We start from the raw sequence: 26,885 nt of genomic DNA on the forward strand, positions 1-26,885 counted from the left end.
GTTGATTAAGTAAATTAAAAAATGCATTTATTAAGCATTTTCTGTATCCCAGGCACTATGTTCCATGTTTACAAATAAAGGGAATAAAGACAGTTCCTTCCCTCAAAGACCTCTTCACTAGAAAAAGGGAAGACAACATATGGAGATGAACAGGGCAGAGTGTTTTAGACAAGGAAATTAAGGAACAGAATGAAAACATAGGGCAAGTGATTAGAATATTTTTTCCTAGGAGTGGCAGAGTTGCTTCACTTACTATGCTCTGAGCTAAAGTAGGACAGGGATAGGGTGGGAGGAAAAAGGAGATAGGTAAATTCATGGTGTCATGGTATGATGATGAAAGGAAGTAGACTGGTATAATAAGGTCAATGTTCCCCAATCAAACCCAAGATAATGAAGGTAGGAGTCATGAGCTGAAGCTGCAGATGTGGGGAATGAAAAGCCTGGGAAGTAGAATCTCACAACCATCTTATGAGGTAAATATCACAAGTTTTATTATTCCCATTTTACAGGTGGAAAAACAGAGGCTCAGAGAGCTTAAGTGGCTTGCTCATGAACAGATTCAATATTTGAACTCAAGTATTTCAGATTCCAAGTCAAACCATCTAGTTGATAGCTGAAGAAATGGAGGCAGATAGAGGTTAAATGTTTATCTAGTCAACATGTTTTTCAGGCTGATCTTCATGACTCCCAGCCTAGTGCTCTATCCCCTTATGATCCTAACACAGTTACCATGCTACTTATATTTAACATTATGAAAGTTATTGTACAATGGATAAAAAAACTCACTTTTTATAGATGAATTAAAACACAAGTCTCTATATTCTTCCCTAATAGTCTTTCTGAAAGAAAAAAATAGCAGTAGCAGACAGGATAACAGGAATGAAAGGTGCCATATTTTGTTCTCACATGATTCCGGTTTCCTCGGCTAGGTGCCTACATTTAAAAGCTTTTTAATCCATGAGATTTGGAGATTGTGAGTATTTCTTAGAGTGACATTTATTAAGATATTGTTTGTAACTATATGGATCAAAGTCACATCTGTATGACTGTGGGCAGCACTTTGATTTGCGATATGGTTTGCTTCCTGTACAGATAAATGATTCCATTTTTTGGAGAATATTTGAGCTCTCTTCACATTAAGGAGACATGTCATCTCTCATTTCATGAAAATATTCTGATATATAATCATATCTACCAGATTAGATTTTGCTAGGTATTTGTTATATGCCATTTTTAACAGCCTTCAGTGATAAGTTGCATGCTTTCTGTTGCTTTCTTTCATAATCTACATTGTAAGTCTGGATACCTTATGGAAAACCTTCTGTAATTTCTTGGGAAAAGATACCATCTTGAATTGCTTTTAAAATCCCTTTGTTTATATACCCTCCTCCTCCTCCACACACCTCCCTAGCTATGTGATTCAGTTCTTTTTTTTTTTTTTTTTTTTTTTTCTTTGAGCTTCCTTGTCAGCTTATTGCTCAATGAGTTTATCAGTGGCAGGCCTTTTGAACCAGGTCATGAATCTTGGCTATTTCATAGGCTTCCCCCAGAAATGAGCTACTTTCAATTATATTTGACAAATCTGATGTTGTTCAGTCATTTTAGTCATATCCAATTCCTCATGATTTCATTTCGGGTTTTCTTGGAAAAGATACTAAAAAGGTTTACCATTTTCTTCTCCAACTTTTACAATTGAAGAAATTGAGGTAAACAGGATTAAAAGACTTTCCCAGGTTCCCAACATAATTTGCCTGAAGTCATATTTACACTCAGGTCTTCCTGACTCCAGACCTGGTACTCTATGCACTATATCACTTTGTATGTATATGATATACACCTTTTGATTCTTTCTGGGTCGTTCATGTCTGCTTGTCCCAAAAGTATTTCTTTGGGTGTTTGACCTTTTTACCAGGTATTCTACCAATTTCTATTCTTCTATTTTAAAAAGAAAGAATGATTCCTTTCTCCTATTTTGGTGAGAAGAATTTTTTTTTCCTTTCTTCCAGTCTTATAATGAAGAACCCCATATTGTATGGTTATCTTTGAAATTATTTTCCAAATCTTTTGCGATCTATTTTGCCATTCTCATGATATATATTAGAGCTGGCATTGAAGTGGGTATGTGTTGCTATAAATGCATTATAAATGTTATAAATACTGTGAATGTATCATTGACATTGGAATGTAATCTTCCTATTCAGTTTTGTTTTCAGTTGACGTCAGGGTAAATCTGGAGCTACAACATTCGTTTTCACATCTTTAGTCTCAATATCTCTTGCAGGAAGAAAGACTATAGTACTTTAAGTATCACCTTCATATTTTGGCCCATTGTAACCTCTAAGACCAGCTCCAAAGCCTTAAGTTTGTCTTTCTTCAGTATTTGTTGACACAATCATCAAGAGCAAATCACATTTTAATATTATGAGTGTTCCACAAGAAAGATGCATGATAAACTTTTTGGTGCATCCATATAACCTGACATCAACCATGTATATTGCATGATTAATAAGGTTTCATTATTATATCTCCTTTAATTTGGAAGTCACACTTTGTTCTTTTCAGGAAAGATGATGGATTTAAGCTAAGCAGAAGCATAATGAACTTTAAATAGCCTCCCTAGAAAAGAAAGCAAAACAAAAACAAAACCCACACCCCAAAGCAGTATTTTAGATGAATTCATGTGTTGAAAGCTATACATAACTGGCTGCTATTGAATCTCACTTTCAAAAAATAAATTTATTTTTCATTTTATGTATACATGGAGAGATGAACTTCTTTATTTATATATTGTTTTACTATTTTAAATGTAACCCTTTGACTATAGGAATTGCTTCATTTTATCTTTTTATTCTCAGTTCCTAGTATAGTGACCAACATAGTATTTACTTTCTAAATGCTTAATAAATGCCAGTTGATAGATAAATAATAGATAGCTCAGTTGCTAATTGTTATTCACATAATATCAAGAAAACTGGAGGGAGTGACATCCAAATATTCTTGATATATGCTCAGTGATAGATTTACCAGGAAATATGAGCAAGGAGGAGACTGAAGGAAGCATAGAGGAGTTGTGACCTATCTTCTTGGGAGTACTCCATAGATGAGAACACGGATTCATTGAAGTAAGCATCAAAGTATGATTATTTACACTGACAGAGCAATAGAACACAAGGTTCCAAATATCAGTAAATAAATAAGAGGTTTTAGAACTTGTCTGTGGCACAGCGGCAAGAATATTGGATTTGGAGCTCAAAGACCTGGATTCAATTACTGATCTGCTGCTCATCGTGTGACTTTAGAAAGTCACCTAAGTTTTCTGATTCTCTAAGTCTTGGAATCCTAAATCTATATCCCTATGATCCTTACGTTGTTGAATATTTGGTGTTCCTCTAGACTGAATGAAGACTCCTTGAAATTAGGGACTACTCTGTTGGAGAAGATAATGACTAGCCACTCCAGGATCTTTGGTAAGGAAATCTCTCTTTCACCTATTATCTGGCTCCAAGTGAGGGCTCAATAATATAGAGAACAACTCTAGTTTAAATAATCAGTCGAAATTTGTCAAGCCATTGATTGTCCTTTTGCTTCTTCTCCTGTCCTTGATACCTTTCTCTGTGACTATTAAAAGAAGCCATGTGATCCAATGAAAGAATACCAGACTGGCTCTTAGGATACCCAGGGTCTCTGTGGATTTTTTTTATTAATTTAAAAAATTTGTTTTTTTAAAAGAACAAAATCAAAAGAAAAAGAAAGACAAAAAAGGAAAACAAAACAAAACATTTTCATGCTCTCAGCAGAACATCAAGAGGGATTCAAAATATATAATAATAAATTTCCAGTTCAAGAAAGGATATATAATAGTAGAAGAAATTATATTCATGGGTATCATATTGCTCTTTTATTTTCTGTTGCATACTTTTTATTTTATTCTTTTTTTCCCCCTTTTATTCTCCTCCACCTTTACCATGCAAGCTATAATTAAGTACAGATATATAGCTATAGATACAGATATAGATATAGATATGTACATACACACATATATATACATCCACAGCCACACACCCCTTCTCCCCACATACACACACAACCATATATACATATACATTCATACCCACCCATAAACCCACACAATATGTACATATATAATATATGTATATGTATACATACATACATAGAACATGTGTACTTTTCTACACATACTCAGACACATACACATGTAAACATGCATCTAAAATAACATTAGTGTGGCTGACATATAATGTAGATTTCTCTCTTGATTGACTCTTTAGCTTTGACTTTGTCTAAGATAAATGTCTAAGATATTTATTTTTTCTAATAAATTCTAGTCCTGATCTTTGTTGTAGTGTTTGTGTGTATCTCTTCTTTCTTATCCCTATTCCTATTCTTTAATTCTGCTCCTTAACATGCCTTGCTACTACTTAATCTCTCCCCACCCATGTATCCCTCCATGTCTTCTTCCCCCACCTTTTGGTTTCCTCTCTGCCCATCCCTCCTCCTCCTTATTTCATTTCATTTCATTTCATTTCTTTTCTTTTCCTTTTTTTTCTTTTCTCTTCTTTTTCTTTTCTTTTCTTTTCTTTTCTTTTCTTTTCTTTTCTTTTCTTTTCTTTTCTTTTCTTTTCTTTTCTTTCTTTCTTTCTTTCTTTCTTTTTTTTTTTTTTTTTGAGGCTGGGGTTAAGTGACTTGCTCAGGGTCACACAGCTAGGAAGTGTTAAGTGTCTGAGACCAGATTTGAACTCGGGTTCTCCTGAATTCAAGGCTGGTGCTCTATCCACTGCATCACCTAGCTGCCCCCACCTCCTTATTTCTTTACAGATTTTGGAAGGTATTATATCCTTCATGGAATATACGTAATGTTGCCTATCCAACTCATTCCCCATGTGAGTAGGTTTCAGAACTATGAACCCTCCTCCCTCCTCTAATGCCTCTGTGTCTATTCTTCCCATGCACCTCATTTATATAACATAATTACTATTTTGGCCTTTTCCTAGCCAATTTTACCTTTTAGAGTTAGATCATATTCAACTCTGCCTTAAACTTTCTTTTGATCTACCTAATTGCTGTTGTCAATCTTAAACATAAAGTATACATTTCCATATAAAAACATAAATAATTTGTCCATATTAACTTCCTTGAAATTAATCTTTCAATTTTCTATTGAGTTTGGGTTTGGTTAAAAGAAAATCCTGAAAATCTACAAGTTCATTGAATGTTCATTTTTTTTCATTCAATATTATGGATAATTTTGTTGTATATTATATTTTTGGTCACAGGCTTCTTTCTTTTGATTGCTAATATATATGATTCCAGAACTTGTGATCTTTTCTTGTGGCTGCTGATTAGTCCTGTACAATTCTAATTGTAGCTCCAAGAGATTTGAATTTTTTCCCTATTTCTTGCAAAAATTTCCCTTTGATCTGGGGTTTCCAAAATTTGGCTATAATATTCCTATGTGTTTTCCACAAAGGATGTCTTTGAGGTGGTGATTGGTGGATTTTTCTATTTCTACTTTCCCTTCCTGTTCTATCATTCCAGAACAATTTTCTTGAATTATTTCTTGCATTGCTGTGTCAAGGTACTTTTATTTTTGAGCACAGCTTTCAGATAGTCCAATTATTCTTATATTTTCTCTTCTTGATCTGTTCTCCAGATCTGTTGCTCACATTCTGTTCTATTTTTTCATTCTTTATATTCTGTTTTGTTATTTCTTGGAGAGGGGGAATGAAACCTCTGGCTTTACCTTACTTCTTCCTTCTGACCTGGAACCCCAAACCAAGAGCTCTCTGCTTCTGCAAATGCCCATAGCCATCCCTGTGCTCTGGTTCCCTCTCATCCAGAGGTGGGAACCTGCAGCACACACCTGACCCACGTGTTCCTGATCAGCAGAGGTTCACTCAGTCTTGTAGTCTTCAGACCCCACTGGGGAGATGAAAGTCTCTGTGGTTACTGCTGAGGCATCAGCCACACCCAGCTCACCCCAGGGCTCCCTACTTGGTGTTTCTGGGGAGTTAGCCTGAAGGTGTTTTCACTTCACACTTGTTAATCCTGGCTTGGGTCTTTTTTCAGGTCCTCTAGGGTTATATCTGGAGGACCCCAATTCTGTTCTAAGTCTTCTTGGTTTTTTAATCCCTCCGTGTTTGCCCTCAAGTACAAATTTTTTATCTTTGTGGAGGAAATCTGAAGATCTTGAAATTTACTGATCTACTCTCCATCCTCCCAGAATCCTCCGTGATCTCTGAATATTTGAATGTGAAAATAATAGTGTTGAATGACATGGTATTCAGGAATCCCATTATGCTCTATCCTTCTATGACTGATAAATTCAGTATTCTGCAGGAATGTACATGGAGAAGACTCTATATTACAAGGTGTAAGGATACAGTAGGGCTCAACTCCAGGGTTTGTTTGTTCCAGCCCAGAAAAATCTGTTCCTTTTTCTTCTGAACTTCCGCCAAGAAAGAAAAAGCCACACCCAAGGAGAATGTTCCAAATTAGGCACACCCAAAGAATAAATCAATTTGCCAGATGGGAGGCAGAGAGAAGGGAGCCTTATGGCAATTTGACCCATAATCTCTTACATGTTTCCTTTTTGGTTTTTAGTTTTTGGCATAACTAATTAATTCTTGGACGATGTGCGTGACCTACTGAGTTGGACAATTCCTCAGGACATTCTAAGCACAGACTTAGAGGCAAACAAATTCTTTTGCATTTCTCTCTCTCTCTCTCTCTCTCTCTCTCTCTCTCTCTCTCTCTCTCTCTCTCTCTCTCTCTCTTTCTCTTTTGGACTACAAGTTAAATGAATCAACAGAGTGACATAATTGCCAAAAAAAGTGAATATGATCTTAGGCTATAAAAATGTAACCCTCATCCCAGAACTACAGCTCTGGTCTTTCATAGGCTGGTTTCAATCTTGGGAGTGCTTCCTCTCCCTCCCTACTCCCAATCACATATGTTTTTGACTCATTTTGCCCCAGTCAGAATTTTCAATATGAAATTTCAAACTGTAGTTTCCATATAATTTGAGTCTCTATATGGGTGTGGATATGGATTTATTTATAAATATGGATAAAAGTACCTAGATCTCATCCTAGTACTCAAGGTAACAAGGGAAATTGATATAGGATAGCCTTTATTATACTTAACAAAAATAATAAAACACATGAAGGACTAACCAGAGTGGATAATCAATAATAACTCCTACAGTTAATTTCCTTTCCCCACAATTTTATTATCTTTTATACTCATAGTATTAGCTTCTGGCTTGGACTCCCTTTAGAAGGGAAATAAGATTGAGTGAAGCAATACCCCTTTCCACAACATTTTATCAAATATGTTACTCTCCTCCTTTCCCTCTCAGGTATTTCTCTCTCCTCTCCTTTTCTTCTCCTCCCCCTCTTCTCTTCCTCTCCTCTCCTCCTTTTCCTCTATTCTCCTCTCCTTTTCTTCTGCTCTCCTCTTCTTTTCCTGTTCTTTTCTTCTCTTCTTGTTTCTCCATTTAACACACACACACACACACACACACACACACACACACACACACACACACACACACACACAGCTAAATTTTACCTTCTACTCCTGATTTTATTTTTTGTTGCCCTGTAGTCATCACCTGAGAATTGAGAACTGCCCAACTGACATGTTGCAGAATCATGGGCTGTTTCAACAAATTTTCATCAGGATCTTGAAGTTCAGAATAGCAATTATGTGTACCTTTTCTTTCAATTGCTAGCTTTCCTGTGTTTTCTTTTGAAAAAAATGTATTTTGATCTGTCTAAAATTTTGTGGAATGTATTGACTTTTCCATATAACAAGATATAATAGAGTATTATACTTGTTGTTGGGAAGAAGTGGATTAAAAGTTTTCTGCTGGTTTTAGTTGAACAAGCCATTTCATTCTGAGACTAGGTTTCTCTGTGAAGTGAGAAGATTGGAATACATAGATTCTAAAGTCCTTTCCAATGATGACCAAACATTTAGATGCTTATCTAGATAGTACATTGGATCAAGTCCTGGATTTGGAGTCAGAAAAAATTGAGTTTGACTGGGAAATGTAAACTGTGAGCATTGTTTTTTTGTTTTGTTTTGTTTTGTTTTGTTTCTCTTCCCAGATTATTTTTACCTTGTGAATACAATCCTTCCTTTACAACAACAACAACAAAATTTGGTTCTGCACATATATGTTGTACCTAGGATAAACTATAACATATTTAATATGTATGGGAATGCCTGCCATCCAGGGGAGGGGGTGGAAGGAAGGAGGGGAAAAACTTGGAACAGAAGGGAGTACAAGGGATAATGCTGTAAAAAAAAATTACCTATGCATATGTACTGCCAAAGAAAATGTTATAATTGTAAAAATTAATTTAAAAAAATTGAGTTTGAATTCTTCATCAGATCCTTGATATCTGAAAGACTCTGTACAAGTCACTTAATCTCTCAGTCTTTCCTTGCCTCTAGAATAGGAATAATAGTAGCTCTTTCATTGTAAGACTGTCGTAAAGATTAAATGAAATCAGTAAATTGCTTTAAATTACTATATAAACACTAGTTCTCCTTAGTATTAGCTATCTACCTTTCTCATACAAATAGTCTCAGAACTGACTTTCTTCATCAGAATAGTGAAAGAGGCAACAAGAGATGTGGCCATTGACAAGTTCTGCTGCATCCCAAAATGAAATTGATTCAGGCTGCTAAAAAACTCAAGCTCCCTCATTAATAGCACTTAGGAAAGTGTAATAAATCAGCCTATTAGGGTGCAAATTGTGTCTTAGCTAATGTAGATAAAGATTTCAGTGCATGCTGCATAGATCAAAATTTTAACATGTACCACTTTCAGAATTTTAGTGAATCTGGAAAAGCCTGATATCTCAGATCCAGCAAAACTAAGACTTTGCTTCATTCAATTGTCAATAAAATGGTCTCTTATTTTATTTTCTAATGGTTTATCAATACTGGTAATTTGCTGTAGGTTATAAAACAGAGAGAAATTTAAATAAGTCCCACTAAAAAGAAAGCAGATTTATTTCTCTATTTTGTCCTGCTCCCTGAGTTAATGACCAGGATGATGGGAGGTACAGGAATCATCTTTGTTCCTTGCTTAAACCACAAGCATTAGCTTTATTTGGGAGCGCAAATTAAACTGGAAGGATCGTGGCAGGTTTATCTTGCCATGAACAGGAAATTAAGGCATCCCAGGCAAGTTTCTATTTAAAGAAGCAATGATTTGGGGAAGGAGAGTGGGGGAATAGATTTCTCTCTCTTTTTTTTCCCCCCTCTCTGCATAGAATAAAATGGCAGCTGGAACTTAGCTTGTCAAAGTGGAATTTGAGATCCCACCTGTCTTCCCCAGTTACCACAGAAGCAAAGTGAGCACAAAGGGCTTTGTGCAAAGCTCTAATGGAAATGAGAATAGTCAGGCAGAATTGGACAAGTTCCCTGTCAGTCTTTGTGGAGCTTGTGAGTGGGACGGGTAGGGATGAATCATGATCATTGACCTCACTAATGGCAGACTCTGTAGGTGGGCTGACAGGAACACTTGGTTTCCTTCTCTTACAATGAAAACAGCAATGTGGCTTTGGTGATTGATGATGGGGGTGATGATCTGGCCACTGGGGAAACATTAGGGATTGAAGGCTTCCTCATTATAAGAAAGTTCATCTTTGGAATTGCTCTCTACTAATGCAGAGTTGCATCTCATCTTAATGTCATAGACTTTTAGCTGGATAGAACTCAGATATCATCTAGTCAAATCCTTTATTTTGCAGATGAAGAGACCAACATTCAGAGGCTCAGATAAATGATCTTTTTCAAGGTCAGCTAACTAGTAAGTGGTAGAGCCAGAATGAGAACATTAGTTTCCTAAATCAATGATTCTCCCACTATACCACACTGCTTTTCTGTACTTATGGTTTAAAGGAATGATCTATTGGAGGTTAAATTACTTATCCAGAGTCAAACACAAGATTTGAACCTCATCTAAATTCATAATTTTACAAGATCACTAGATCAAGAAAGAAAATTAGATATCATCTATTCCAAGTCCTTCAGTTTGTATATGAAAAAAACAGGTATGTAAGGTTGACTTACTCAAGGTTATACGACTAATAATGGACAGAGCTGGGATTTGAACTCGGTTTTCTGACTCCCAATCCTGTGATATCTTGTAACACACATTTTAAGGTTCTTTGTGACTAAAATGTCAGGAAGTTTACAGCACAGTCTGGCATACAAGACTACTACAGGGACACATAAAATGCTGATACACAGGAAAGACTATCCAAGAACAAGATCCTGAAACTAAAATGCTTTGTTATGGCCAAGTCTCATTTGGATATTCTACTTTTCAATTTACCTGTTGCTCTGTAATTGTAGCATAAGAGAACATAAGAGAACGGACTCTGCTATTTGGGTTCTACTTAGTTAGAACTTGAGGCTCCAAGAAACTGTTGCATGTACAGCAGCCATACCCTGGCAGATGTGTTAAACTATATTGGGGAAAAGCGAAAAGCTTCCGACTCATGGTAAATGAGGAGGATGTCTACTTCAAATATGTGAAGACTTCTGGATGAGAAAAAAAATTGTTCCAATGGCCACAAAATGTCTGAAATAGGCAATGTAAAATGTTTAAAGCTTGGTCAGATATCAAAAATGCCAGGATAATCCACTATGTCCTGGAGCATGGCCAGGCATCTTGATTTTTGTTTTGCCATTGGGGTGCAAAGAGTATAAGAGAAAGTGAGGTTGACAACTTTGTGCAATGCTGCCTCACTTAAATCCAATTTACTCATAAATCAAGACACCACCTGATGTCATTGATCCTTTTAGAAAATGAAGGACAAACAAGAATTTATTTATGTAAGATAATGAAAGGAAGTCTCAGAATGTAATATGGGTGCCTTTCTCAGAGATATTGCCAGAAACTATTGTCTCGGATGCTATAAATCTGCTGCCTTGACTCCCTAATGACTATGGTAACATTTACATTTCTGCAGCTACAGCTTTTACTTCTGCCTTGTTCCTTGACAACTTCTGTGGTGAGAGATTGAAACAGAATTTGAGACTCATAAGACTGGTCCACTTAAATTTTTAGTTTTACTACTAATTTAACTAAATCTCAAAATTTCTGGGAATCTGAGGGAACCTGGAAAACCTGCTATTTTTTTTCTCATAAGGACTATTTATACCAAATGTCTACACGTAAAGTCACCGAATCACCTTGTGTCCATGTGTGGGACCTGTGAATAATTAGCATATTATTATCTTAGGAAAAATAGGTTTCCTTTTTCTGAGTGGAATAATAGTATTGCCTTACTCCCTCCTACTCCTCACTGGATAGCCCAGATCAATACCCTCATCCTTCCATACTACAGAATCAAATATCTCCTCATGTCAACACCTTATCTCTTTCCTTTCTCCACTACCAAGTCTCCCAGAATGAAAGATCCCTTAAGTGGCCAGGCATCTCTGGTACTGATCTAGGAACATAATTCAACATAGTATTGTTTTGGGTTTTCTTAAGGGGGTTAATGCAACCAGGCACAAGAAGTGTGAGTGATACTTTCTGGTGAATGTTTACCTCTAAAGCTCTTCAGTTCACACTGAAGCTCTCTTTAGATTGTTAATAAATGCTATAATTTTGGATCTGAAGGGGAATTTAAAGGGCAACCATATCAATGCCTTGATTTGATGGAGAGAGAGACAGAGAGACAGAGAGACAGAGACAGAGACAGAGACAGAGAAAAAGAGAGACAGAGAGAGAGAGAGAGAGAGAGAGAGAGAGAGAGAGAGAGAGAGACAGAGACAGAGAGAGACAGAGACAGAGAGAGACAGAGAGACAGAGAGACAAAGAGAGAGAGAAGGTAAATTTCTTCCAGAAGTAAATTTACACCATGAATAAATGGCAAAACAGAATTCAAACACAGGTCCTCTGGCACCAAATTTGACCCCCTTTTCTACCCTCCCATGGCTGAATGATTCATTGCCCCCTTCTTCAGTCTTATATCCTCTTCCCTTACAATCTCCTACATCATGAACCTTTCTGAACTTAGCCAAGTTAGTGCTCTGGTGATCCATTGCTAACTCTGCACATATAATCTTTCTATCTTTGTAGGGCCTGCCAAAGGATGCATTCCTTTGGTATGATCTCAGATAAACCAGATTCACCAAAACAAAACAAAACAAAAACTCAAACCCATGGAGAAGCAACAAAGAGGAATGGAGAGAACTGTCAAACAAATAGCAACTAAAATAACAAGAATTGGTATGGGGAATTGTGATGATTTCCATTTCCATAGTTGGAGATGGCCTATTAAAATCCTACCGAGGAAGACACATTGATGACAGCCTTGGGCAAGAGTAGAAGAAAGACAATATGGGGGCAAGGCTGAGCTGTACCCAATTTGATTTCCTAATTTGGGAGCTTCTCTAATAGCTTCCTCATTTGGAAACAAGCATTGGCAAGAATACAATTAAAAACATAATCCATTCCATATGTGTCTGGAGTTTGTTGAATATTTTACAAAGTTCAATGTGGCCCAACACAGTATCTCTGTCAGAGAGCTGGGGCAAGACCAGAGTTTGTTCTGCAGAAGATCATTCTGTAGATGATTAGAGGTGAAAGAAAAGATCCCCTTGTCTAACTTCCTTCATTTTATGGATAAGGAAGTTAAGGCTATAAAAGGCTGTGTTCTCCTGATTGGTGAGTTTATTATATCAAGGAGACTCCAAATCTTAAAACACTACACTCTGGCTATCTTCCTGGCAGATATATTTTGTTTTGATTCATCTAATTCCCAACATACATTCAACTTTTTGCTCCTAGCATAGTAATCAAGTTCACACTCCCATTGCTGGAAAATATATTATCAATCAATTGCCCTGATTTCATATATTATTGCTGTGACTTCTCATACTAAACCAGCCTCTTTGGACATTTTGTACACATACATAAGAGATTTGCAAAATGCTTTGAAAATATTATCTGATTTGATCCTTACAATAACCCACCAAATTAGGTGCTATTATTATCCCCATTTTACAGATGAGCAAAATGAGGCAAAATATTAAGTACCTTATTCAGGGTGATATAGCTAGTGAAAAATCTGAGGCAAGATTTTAACTGAAGTCTTCCTAACTCTAGGGCTAGCATTCTATCCACTAAGCCTCTAATTATAATATATATATATATATGTATATATGAACATAGTATATGTTGTATAACATATAACATATATACATATATGGACACATCTATCCATATACATACATAGGAACATATGTGTATCCAAAGTGCTATGGAATCATTGTTGATCATTTAGTTGACCAGAATTCTTTTCTATCCCAATTTTTCATTTTTATAATATTGACTTCATAGTATAAATTGATTTTCTCTTCTGTTCATTTAACACTGCATCAATTTATGTGAGCTATCTTTTGGTTTCCAACAGTATATTGATGGAATTATGATGTCATCATTTGAAGTATGCCATTATATATGGTGCAGATCACAATCTATTCATGCTTGGCCATCCTGTGTAATTCTTGTTAATGTTCTCAGATAAATTTAAAAGCTTTGTAGGCAGAGAGGTGGTCTATCTGGCATGAAATCTCAGGAGCAAGACTTTTCCAGGTTACAAATGTTACTGTTGCAATTAATGACACAGATTGGGATCTATGAAGCATTCTGTGCTTGTGCAATTTGAGGATGGATTGCATTTTTGTTTATTATTTACCTGACTAATCCATTGAATTGTATCTCATTTGATAATCTCAGCAGATATGGAAAGATGTTTAACTAGGACAAAGAAAATTCATTGGGAGTATTAAATTAATCAGAGGCTAGCAGTCTAAAACTGTTAAATAAATAATGGTTCTGTAGAATTCCTGCCAAATATGTGTGGACCAAATAGCATTACCACAACAGTTAGTACTGATCCTTTAGAAAAGAAATACTTACATTGTGACTATGTCCTTAGAACTTTCAAGAGCTAAAGACTTTTCAAAGATTTGGTGGCTACTGTCAGAAATTTTGATGAATTGTACTCTCACTGCTAAGCCTCTCAACTGATCTCACTCATGGGAATGAACTCAAAGAGAAGAAACATGAAGAGGCTGTCTGACCTGATCCCTCTGGAGGTCTTTTGATATTTTTAGGATAAGAAAAATGAACAGGCCTTCAAGGACTCAGTCAACTGCCTCAAACATGTACTAGGGTCCATGATCAAAAGTGTTGAAGATATAAATACACCTATTTCATTCAACCCTGACACTAACCCGGAGAGTTTGGAAGCAATGTTATTCCAGGGGAGCAGGGAGCAATGACCATCAGAAATCTATTGTAAATGACTAACTATTAGTGAGACTCATCAACATTTAAACCAACATTACATTAGATTCTTTTTTTTTAAACAAGTATTTAGCAATTGTTTATTGTTGATTGATTAATAAAAATTACATTATAGAAAGGCAAATTTCACAGTCATGGTATCTCAGAATTGGAAATGAACTTGGGTCATCTAGTACCAAGAGTACCTCAACCATTATCCCCTCTATTATCTCTGGAAAGGTAATGTGCTATAAGTGAAATAATAATAAACACAAACACATATGTAGTACATACTTATATTAATAAAATAGGGGTATTATATATACTTATATTCATAAATATGTGTATGCACATACATATATACATAAATATACATACATGTGTATCTTTGTGCATGTATACACACACAAATAGATCACTGCACTTGGAATCAGAAAAGAATTGGATTCAAATCCCTTGGGCAAATTACTTAATTCTTTGGGACTTTTTCTTCATCTTTAAAATGATAGGGTGAGAACTGATTACCTCTCAGATCTCTTCTAGCTTTAAATCTATGATCCTATGATCAGCAAAACTGGTGATCAAGACTTTGATTAAAGATTTCTGGTGACAGGCATATCATACCATGCAAAGTAGCTATTTCCAGGAGTTCAATAACAAAAAGAAAGGCTCTATATATGCATTAGATTCTTGATCATGAAATGTTCATTCATTGATAAGTTCCAAGACAATATATATGGATCTCAGTTTCAAAAATGGAACCCACTGTCATATGTTTTGCCAAATGCAAAATTTAATTATGCCTCCCAGAACTGATTAGTGTCACTAGCCAGCTATGAATTCAGGAAGCAATACCAGCCAGGGGGAAAATGATGAGGCTGCACATGTTTTATGTATGAAAAATATGGTGACATTCACAGAAGGAGTAAAGTGCAGGAAATCTTTAGCTCTTTTGTGAGTCACATTCAATCAGCAAGTTACTGATATTTGTCATGTTTCTTCCTTTTGCAATAATAAGGCCTTGATTTCTTCCCCCTAAGCATTTGATATCTCACAGTTTTCAGGTAATTTGAAATTTTATATTTTAATGTGCACAAAATTATGTTGTCTCCATCATGAACATTGTTTTTTGTACATTTGGTCTAGTTCAGCTGTTCTTTCTGCCTTTGTGTTTTTCAGTGTCATTCATCTATTTTCCCTCGTGCAGATCATTGGAGGCTGTTAAATTCAGAATCCAAATGTAGGGTTTCTACTGACATGGATGATCTCCAATATCAGTTGGCTCACTTGTGACTCTTTTTAAAAAAAATAAATAAATAGCATTTTATATATCCAGATAAATGTAAAAATAGTTTTCAGGATTCATTTTTGTAAAATTTTATGTTCTGAATTTTTTTCCTCAATCCCTTCTCTCCTCCCCATGAGAACAAAGAATTTGATATAGGTTAAATATGTGCAATTCTTTTAAACATATATTCCATATTTGGCACATTGTGCAAGGAAAAAATCAAACCAAAAGGGGAAAATCCATAAGAAAGAAAAAAAGGTGAAAATAGTACACTTCAATCCATATTCAGTCCCCATAGTTCTCTCCCTGGATGCAGATGGCATTTTCTCTCACAGAGATAATGGAACTGCCCAGAATCACTGCATTGTTGAGAAGAGTCAAGTCCATCACAGCTGAGCATCATATAATCTTGTTGTTGCTGTGTACAATGTTCTCTTGATTCTTCTAACTTCACTCACCATCAGTTCATGTAAATCTTTCCAGGCTTCTCTGAAATGAGCCTACTTATTGTTTCTATAGAACAATAATATTTCATAACATTCATATACCATAACTTATTCAGCTATTCTTAAACTGATGGGCATCCATCCAGTTTCCAGTTCCTTGTCACTACAAAAAAGGGCTGCCACAAACATTTTTGCACATGTGTGGATCTTTGTGATGTCTTTGGGATATAGATTCAATAGTGACACTGCTGGATCAAGCAGTATAGTTTTATAGTTTTATAGCCTTTGGGTATAGTTCCAGATTGTTTTTCAGAAGGGATGGATCATTTCATCTTAATTGTGACTCTTCACAAGTTTTTGGGTAAACTTTGTCCTCCACTGCTTCCTGATGTTTCATAATCTGGTACTGATTTTAATCTTTTAAATAAATAAAATAGTAATTTGAAGAATTATATTCTAAATGATGTTTTCCTTGGCTACCATACCTTTTCATTTAGTTGTGCCCTTCAAATGGCCTGATGTGCCAATGCACCCTGAGAACCTTCAGGTCGTGTAATATACATCATTTCAGTGACTTTAGAACTATTCAAACTTCCTGCCCATTTTGTGGGTGAAGTCCTTATGTGTGTGCTTCCCCCAATTAGAATGTGATCTTAAGGGCAGGGATTGTCTCACTTTTGTATCCCATTTTCTATCAGGGGCACATTATTGTATCTGCACAAAAATGATCCTTCACATAGATTCGTATCCCAGTTCTTAGCACATTGTGAGGTACAAAATAAGTAGTTGATAAATGCGTTTTCATTATTCTTCATTTATCAATTTTTTTATATCTCCATTATTACAAAATTAGAAGATAATTATACAATTCTGAAGTATTTTTTATATTTTTTGGTTTCTTGGGTTGCCATAAGCAAAGACCAAGTGAAGTTTTGAGTCTGTGTCCACTTAGCTAGATTGGTTCCCAGAAAGCAGATGTCATTTGTTGCCAAGACAGTACTATCAATCAATAAACATTTATTAAGCACCCACTATACACATGACTAATGAGAAGCAATGTATTATAAGCTGTTCCAGTATAGTAGAGTCTGTCTGAATTTGTGATCTTTTAATATTATCTTTGAGAACTAGATTCGCTTGTGTATCACCATGCAACATACATGTAAGATTATGGGAAAAATTCCAAAATATTCACTTTAAGACAATGTGGATTAGTAGAGATAACAGAGAATGGACCAATCAGAAAGACCAGGGACTGAGTCAATTCTTCCAGTTATCACCTAAGTGACTTTAAGCAAATCACTTTCCCTTTTTGATTTTCAACTTCTTTATCTGCAACAAAGGCATAATCATTTTGAACATGGATACCTCACAGGGTTATTGTTCTAGATCAAAAAGAATATTGAGAATAAAGGCTTTTTATGACTTCTAAGTGCTATGAGGGTTACCCTTTCTTCTTATCTTTATTATTTACTTCCTTCTGTGATCTCTGGGACATTGCAAAGGAGGGAGAAAGAATCACTTTTTCCTCATAAGACTTTGTCATTTTCTTGATCATATAGTCTATTTCCATTATTTATTGCCAGACATTTTTCTTGCCATTGCCACTGGTTAACTGTGACATTGTCTTCTGCAAGTCTTTGTTTCTATATATGCTCAAAAATATGAGTATGTGTCTCTATTGCCTCTCTTTTTCCCTGCCTCAATGACACATGAGGGCAAATTGGATGATAAATGTGAATTTACTTAGAGGTCTGGAGGAAAATGATGCTTTGGACAAACCAGGTAGTAATATTGTTATTAGAAGTCACCAGGATCATTTTTGTGCAGATACAATAATGTGCCCCTGATAGAAAATGGGAAAAAATCAATTATGAATGAGTTGGGATGCCTGTATCAGGCCTCAGAAAGAGCTTGTAGATAATAAGACTTTAGCTGAACCGTGGAAAGGAACAAGGGGAAAAAGGAGAAACAAAGGAGAAAGGAGATCATCTATGATCAGTTTCCAAATGCATTCTATCAAAATGAATTATTCAGGAAACTTGTTTTGGGTGAAGGATTCTCTCAGATAGCTTTAAGAAATTGTCCATTGACAATAGCAGAGCGGGGTAACACATCCATGCCATGTCACAATTTCTAATTAGATGATGATGCCATCTGGGCATAAGTGAGTTTCAAATGGATTACATCCTTTTGATAATCATTTTAAGCAAGATCTATAAATCTTGGGATAACATTTTGATTTAAAATATTTCTTTTTAAAAATTCAATTCATTTCTCATGCAGGTTCTAAACTGTAGGAGAACAAAACAAAAATCTTCACAGCCACATTATTGAGCTCCTGTCTGAATCTTTTTTCATTCCAATTATATTTGCTTCATTGTTCTGTTAGAATATATTCTCCCTGAAGTCAAGGACCCTCATGTTTAGTATTGTACCTCCAATATCTAGCACAAGATATAGCATGCTCTGAATAAATGTTTAGCTAAATTGGACTGAATTGATGTGAAAGTTTTGGGGATGTTTAGTCTAGTGAAGAGAAATCTTAGGTATACTAATGGTTTGTAATCTTATTGAGGCCATTTTTGTCTTTTATACTCAGCAGTCAGTATCTGGTACACAATAACAGATTATCAAATTGACACAGAGTAGGTTCTTATAATTTTTTGAATGACTGATGAAAAAAAATTAGGTATGGTCAGGACCCTGCAAATGGACCTTACTAGATCATAGATTTAGAGCAGAAAATTCAATTCCATTATTTGACATATGGGTAACTTCCCTAGGCAACAATCCCAACAGCGAAGTGAAATGAGTTGACCATGATTACATCTGTAGAATCCATCAGAAATAGCCTTGGGAAGATATATAGTTTTGGAAGTAGAATTTAAGAAAGAGAAAATTTTAAAAAATGGGAATAACAACTGTAACTCTTGAAACAACTGGGCATATGATCAGAGTGTGCACCATTTGAGTGGGTATAATATAGAAAAACAGGTAAAATAATTTTGAGATTATATTCCAGCAAGTAGCTGTGAGTCTGCGGTGATGAATTACTTAGCAGTAGTTAAGCCCCATCATGTGGTACACCCTCCCATCATACTGGGAGCTCTTTGACAGTGAAGGTAATTTTTTTTCTTTCTTTGTATCCTCAGTAATTAGCATAGTGCCTGGTAATAGCAAATGCTTGACAAAAAGTAGTTGACTGACTGATAGAAAGAGCAATGAATGGGAAGTTGGAGGGTTTTTTATGTAAATATACCCCTAAGTATTTGAGCAACGGTGGGCTAATGAATTAATAATAAATAATAATATTCATATGGTACATACAATGTGTCAGGCACTGTGCTAAACACTTTACAAGTGGAGAGGTAGATGCTATAGTTATTCCCATTTTACAGTTGAGGAAATAGGTTAACAGAGACAAAGTGACTTAAACAGGATCATACATTTAGTGAGTGTCTGAGTCTTGATTTGAGCTAAGGTTTTCTAGATTTCAAGTCTGTCACTCTATCCCTAGTACATCTAAATGGCTCATTTCCTTTATTGGTGAGAATTTGGGATAGATCAATAGTTCCCCACTTTGGGGCTAGGGTTTACAGACTTCTTGTAAGAGATTTGCAGGCCATATGTATGAAAGCTCATCTTGTTAAATGATTGAGCATAACAAACAAGCAATCATACCTGCTGTAGACTGAATAAATATGTCTCTTACATTTTCTGCTTCAATTTCACAAATGTCTGTGGCTGCTGTTGTGACAAATAAAGTACAAATTCATTTAAAAGTGTTACTAATCAGTTCTTTAAAAATTATGTATCTATGCTATAAACAAATACTAAAATTATAAATTCTATCATGTGGATGCCCATGCTTATTTTTAATTTTGTTAATATTTTACTTTGAATGGATCTTTATATTCTAAAAGTTTGCTGACTGTGGAGCTAGATGGTCTCTATGGCACCTTCCATTTCTGATATTTTATGATTCTATAGTTTCTATAATATTGATGATCCATAATATCATATGTCAATAAGTGGATGGGCCTTCAAGGGACATCTGGTCTAATTCTATCATTTTCTAATGTGAAAACTGAGGCCAGTACCATCTTGTGTAAGCTATAACTTCAGCACCATTGCATGAAGTCATTTCTGGTACTCAGAAATTTCCTATGCCTCTCCCTTAAATTTCATTGTATTTAACAACTTCATATATATATTTGTATTGATGTTTATGCAGGGGCTGCTGGTAAATGTTTAACAATCAGCTCTCTGGGGGGAAAATGTACCCATGATATACTTCTAATTTAATCTACATTGTTAACATTTCCCCATCATTTTGTTAAGGCTAAACAATCAACAAAACCGTAAATCAAGTACTCATTTGTAGCATTTTCTGATTCTAAGGTATAAAGGATCTTACTGAAAATTTAACAATTGTATCAAGCCAGATCAACTTGGCTCTAACCGAACACTGCTTTTTTATGTATTCATTTTCTCTTTATGATATTCTTTCTCTTTCATATATCCTTTATATATCCATCTATTTATCTATCTTGTATCTATCATCCAACACTCTCTCATCTATTTATTTATCATCTTTCTTTCTATCATCTGCCTGCCTATCAAAGTCTAGCAGTCAATGTCTTTTTATATACCTGCCCATTTATCTATGTTTATTATCTATTCTATCTATCTATCTATCTATCTATCTATCTACCTCTTTGTCCATTGAAATCTATTTCAGATATCTATTAATCAATATCAATCTTAATCTGTTTGTCTCTCTATGTCTATCTCTTCCTTTGCCAAGACCACAATGAAAACCCTCCAGATTGGTAGGAGCTTTCAGAACTTAAACTTTGCTGATACTGTCATAAGTACCCAAAGTCACCTACAGGCCATAATAAAGTCCTAGAGGAGGATTTGGAGTTGTGATTTTTCTAGTTGATAATATTGTGGGTGTGGAAAAGCTCTTTATTAATAGAGATTGCAACCTTTGACTTAATTTATAATTCACAGAAACATAGTTGGGAGGAATCTGCTGCCATTATTTGTCTTTATTATTTGTAAAATCACAGATCTAGGCTCATCTAGAACAGGGCTTCTTAAACTTTTCCCACTTGCAACCCCTTTTCACCTGAGAAATTTTTATGCAACTTCCAGTATATAGATATATAAAATAGGTATACAAATCAAACATTTACTGATAATAAATCATAACAGAAATTTATTTTAAAGCAGTTTTTTGGTATACATATAATTTTGCCATTTATTAAGGACAAAAGCACTTTGCAAACTGAGATGGATACAGAATCAAATCTTGGCAGAATATTTGATACCTTATACTGTTGCCAAATTTTTTGCAACACCCACATTTAGTTACATGATCCTATATGGGATCACACCCACATTTTAAGAAGCTTTGATGCAGTCAAATCTCCTTCTATCATAGATGAAGAATCTGGGGCCCTCAGAATTCAAGTAGCTTATCCAAGATCAAACAGGTAGTTTCAGAGCTGGAATTTAAAGTCAGATTCTCTGACTTCCAAGTTAGCACTCTTTCTCTTATGTCCTATGGAATAGTCTTAGGGAAATAGCCTCAAACTCATAGAAGTAAAATGATTTGCTCAGGGTCAAGGAGTCTAGCTTATTCTCTGCCTAGCACTCTCCCCAGTATGCCATCCAGCTATCTATATATCTCAGGTAATGACCACAATCTTATACCCACATCATCAGCTAGAACAATACTAATGAGAGTCTTCTGGCCAGTCAATGGGTCAGATATTCAGTGGTTGATAAAACTCTTAATGCTGTGGGCTATATTCTCTTGCCTGCCTTACAGAGATGAAATCTGACATAAAACAAAAAAAAAGCATGTTTCTGTTTAGATCCTAAAAAAAAAGAAATGGAAAAATGAGGGAAATAAATGCCAAGTCACTTGTTGTCTCTGGGACTGGAGTTTTACCCACCTGAGCTTGCCGGAAAGACCATCAATCATACTGAGACAGCAAGCAAGGTTCTGCCACATCACCCAGAGCCTTCTGTCTCTGTAAGAGATTACACTGGCTGCTGGCCCAGTAGGACCCCACACTGCTCTAATTTGCTTACATTACATTGATTGGAGATACAAGAACCATCATTAGACTGCCCAGCATTCAGAGATCACTTAGAGCTGTAAAAATCCTGAAATGCATTTATCCCTCACTGTTTAATTCAATTCAGTGATCATTCATTAAGTTCCTCTTCTCTAAAAGGCATGGTTCTAGGAGCTTGAGGTGGAGTGACAAAAACCAAATCCTCCCTTTAAGGAGCTTATGTTCCCTTTGGGTGGGGAGGGAGTACAACTTCCACAAAAATGCACAAACACATACATAGGCACAAAAAAGCATTTCAGAGTAATTTCAAGGCAGGGTGTTATTAATGAAGGGAATAAGGAAAGGACCTGGGGAGGAAGTAGTACCTGAGCTGTGTTTTGAAGCAAACTAGGGCTTTTACAAAGAGGATATTCCAGAAATGGAACACCATTTGTGCACAGAGATGGAGGCAGTAGCTGGAATTTTATGCACAGGGAACAACCACCAGGTCTGTTTGGCTGGAACAAATAACATCTGAGGAAACATGACATGAATAAGAATCGAAATGCACATGAGAGGCAGATTGTGGAAAGATTTAAATAACAGGCTGAAAGCTTTGTATTTTATCCTATGAACACTCTGGAAACATTGAAGATTTTTTAGAATGGAAATAACCTAGAATGATCTTTCTTCTAGGAATATCTGTCTGGCAGCTGTGTGATGGATGGATTGGAGAGAGATTGACTTAAAATGGGGAGATCACTTTGAAGATTATTGCAATAACCTAAATAAGAAGTGATGATGAGGAGGATGAGATGATGATTGATGATGATAATGATGATGATGGTGATGGTGGTAGTAACAGCTCACATTTCATAGTGCAGAATACTTTACATACAGTTTATTGTGATCACCCTACAATACCACTGTAAGTTAAATAGATCTATGTTATTTTATGAAAGGAGAAATTTAGGCACAAAGAGTTATGGGACCAAAAGTCAAATTACAAATGAAATTTGACATAAATTTTAGGTCTTCTGACTTCTGGAAAGTCTATGTTTTTTTTTAATTTTATTTTTTTATTATTATATATATTTTTATAATATTATCCCTTGTATTCATTTTTCCAAATTATCCCCCCCTCCCTCTATTCCCTCCCCCCGATGACAGGCAATCCCATACATTTTACATGTGTTACAATATAGCCTAGATATAATACATGTGTGTGAGTATCATTTTCTTGTTGCACAATAAGCATTAGATTCCGAAGGTACATGTAACCTGGGCAGACAGATATTAGTGCTAACAATTTACATTCACTTCCCAGTGTTTCTTCTCTGGGTGTAGCTACCTCTGTCCATCATTGATCAACTGGAAGTGAGTTGGATTTTCTTTATGTTGAAGATATCCACTTCCATCAGAATACATCCTCATACAGTATTGTTGTTGAAGTGTATAGTGATCTTCTGGTTCTGCTCATTTCACTCAGCATCAGTTGATTTAAGTCTCTCCAGGCCTCTCTGTATTCCTCCTGCTGGTCATTTCTTACAGAGAAATAATATTCCATAACCTTCATATACCATAATTTACCCAACCATTCTCCAACTGATGGGCATCCTTTCATCTTCCAGTTTCTAGCTACAACAAAAAAAGCTGCCACAAACATTTTGGCACACACAGGTCCCTTTCCACTCTTTAGTATTTCTTTGGGATATAAGCCCAGTAGTAGCACTGCTGGGTCAAAGGGTATGCACAGTTTGATAACTTTTTGGGCATAGTTCCAAATTGCTCTCCAGAATGGCTGGATTCTTTCACAACTCCACCAACAATGTATCAGTGTCCCAGTTTTCCCACATCCCCTCCAACATTCATCATTATTTGTTCCTGTCATCTTAGCCAATCTGACAGGTGTGTAGTGGTATCTCAGAGTAGTCTTAATTTGCATTTCTCTGATCAGTAGTGATTTGGAACACTCTTTCATATGAGTGGATATAGTTTCAATTTCTTCTTCTGAGAATTGTCTGTTCATATCCTTTGACCATTTCTCAATTGGAGAATGGTTCGGTTTCTTATAAATTAGGGTCAGTTCTCTATATATTTTGGAAATGAGACCTTTGTCAGAACCTTTGCTTTTAAAAATATTTTCCCAATTTGTTACTTCCCTTCTAATCTTGTTTGCATTAGTATTGTTTGTACAGAAACTTTTTAGTTTGATGTAATCAAAATCTTCTATTTTGTGATCAATAATGATCTCTAGTTCTCCTCTGGTCATAAATTCCTTCCTCCTCCACAAGTCTGAGAGGTAGACTATTCTCTCTTCCTCTAATCTATTTATTATCTCACTCTTTATGCCTAAATCATGGACCCATTTTGATCTTATCTTGGTATATGGTGTTAAGTGTGGATCCATATCTAATTTCTTCCATATTAATTTCCAGTTTTCCCAACAGTTTTTTCCAAATAATGAATTTTTATCCCTAATGTTGGTATCTTTGGGTTTGCCAAAGATTAGATTGCTATAGATGTACCCTTTTTTGTCCTTTGTATCTAATCTGTTCCACTGATCTACCGGTCTATTTCATAGCCAATACCAAATGGTTTTGGTGACTGCTGCTATATAATATAGCTTTAGATCAGGTACACTTAGACCACCTTCCTCTGAGTTTTTTTTTTCATTAGTTCCCTTGCAATTCTCAACCTTTTATTCTTCCATATGAATTTGGTTGCTATTTTTTCTAGGTCATTGAAATAGTTTCTTGGGAGTCTGATTGGTATAGCACTAAATAAATAGATTAGTTTGGGGAGTATTGTCATCTTTATTATATTCGCTCGGCCTATCCAAGAGCACTGAATGTCTGGAAAGTCTATGTTTTGAAGTACCAGACTCTATTTTGCTTCCCCTTCTTCTTCTCTTTCTCTTTTCTTTTCCCTTTCCCTTTTCTTTCCCATTCCCCTTCCTCTTTCCTGTTACTTTCAATAACCACAACAAAATAACTAATATTTGCATAGCATTTCAGTGTTTATAACACACTTTACTTGTATTATCTCATTTGATTCTTACAACAGGATCATGAAGGAGGTACTATTATTATCCCCTTTTTATAGATGAAAAAACTGATGGTAAATAATTTGTCCCCAATCATACAACTAATAAGTGTCTGAGACAGAATTTAAATAAGGTCTTCTTGACCCTTGGGAAAGCATCATATCTACTACATCACAGTATCCTTGAAATAAGGAACAGAATCACTAAGTTTACTCAGAAGCAAAAAAAAAATGATTTAGGAAGCTGAAATGTAAGATGTTGATCTAAATCTAATTTCTGACAAATGCTTTCTAGTTTTCCTAGTTCTTATCAAAGAGGAAGACATTCCACAAAGTAATTTAAGTTGTTAAGTTTTGAAAAATGTCCTTTACTTGGAATAGTATTATTCTAGAAGAAATGATGAGCAGGTTGATTTCAGAAAAACCTGGAAAGACTTACATGAACTGATGCTAAGTGAAGTGAGCAGAACAAAAGAACATTGTACACAGTAACAAGATTATGTGATGATCAATTGTGATGGACTTGGCTCTTTTCAACATGAGGCTAAGATAATTTTAATAGACTTGTGATAAAAAATGCCATCTGCATCCAAAGAGACTGAATGTGGATCAAAGCAGAGTATTGTCATTCATTTTTGGTTGTTTGCTTATTTTTCTTCTTTCTCATATTTTGTCCCCTTTTGGTCAGATTTTTCCTGTGCTGCATGACAAATATGGAAATATGTTTAAAAGAACTGCACATATTTAATCTATAAAAAGGAAGATTCTCCATGACTGAGTACAATTTTTTTGAGTCTTCCTTACCTAATCTGTTTTGCTGCTTTGCTTTTCTAGTTTTCAGATAATAGCTTTGATAATTACTATTTTAAACTCCCATAATTATAAAGAACATTATAGCATCTGCTGCATGATAGGAATTTTATAGGTCTATGTTAAAATGTCCATTGATGGAGCAATCTATGACTTGTTTCCATGATTCAAACTCAGATCTTTTGACTTAAAACAAGAGGATTTTCTAAGTGAGCTGAAACCATCACTATCACCTTTTAGAAGTCACCTTTTTGCCTCTTCTATTGAAGTCAAGCTCTTGATACTTTGTTGTGATTAAGATTTGGTGCCAGGTTGCCATTCCTTAATTGTTATATGATAAAAGGATATGTATAGGAAGTTTTTAAAGGAAGAAATCTGTGCTATCAATAGAGATATCAATGTTTTAAATCAATAATAATTAGGCAAATTGAAGCAACTCTGAGATTCTGACTCACACCCATCAGATTAATAATGTTGATTAAAAAAATTGTTGATGACAAATGCTAGAAGAGCTTAAGAGAAAGAAGGGCATTGACACACTATTGGAAGAACTGTGAACTGCTCCAGCCATTCTGAAAAGCATGAAATTGTGTAAATATTTTTGTCCACTAAGACTATAACACAAAGAGATTTAGGAAAGAGGGAAAGGGCTAATGCACATAAGAATATTTAAAGCAGCTCTGTTTGCAATGACCAAGAATGAGAAAGTGAATGGTTCCCTAACAAAGGGGGAATGGCTGAGCAAGTTATGGTATATGCATTTGAAGGAATACTAAAGTACTATAAGGAATGGTGATGGGTAGAATTTCAGAGAAACCTAGAAGGATTTGTATGAATCAGGAGAACAATAACAAAAAATTGTAAGGACAATCAAT

The 26,885-nt window shown here is 35.4% G+C and overlaps 1 long non-coding RNA gene across 1 annotated transcript in view; it reads left to right on the top strand.

The window, feature by feature from the left end:
- Positions 1-397: 397 nt before the first annotated feature.
- LOC141564810 (uncharacterized) overlaps positions 398-26,885 on the top strand; it is a 59,441-nt gene continuing 32,953 nt past the window's right edge. The window contains exons 1-2 of the long non-coding RNA XR_012488735.1: positions 398-473; positions 3,394-3,467. This is a non-coding gene — a long non-coding RNA (uncharacterized LOC141564810). The remainder of the gene's footprint in view (positions 474-3,393; positions 3,468-26,885) is intronic.

Source organism: Sminthopsis crassicaudata, chromosome 3, assembly GCF_048593235.1.
Source record: "Sminthopsis crassicaudata isolate SCR6 chromosome 3, ASM4859323v1, whole genome shotgun sequence".
In the NCBI taxonomy this organism is placed as follows: Eukaryota; Metazoa; Chordata; class Mammalia; order Dasyuromorphia; family Dasyuridae; genus Sminthopsis; species Sminthopsis crassicaudata.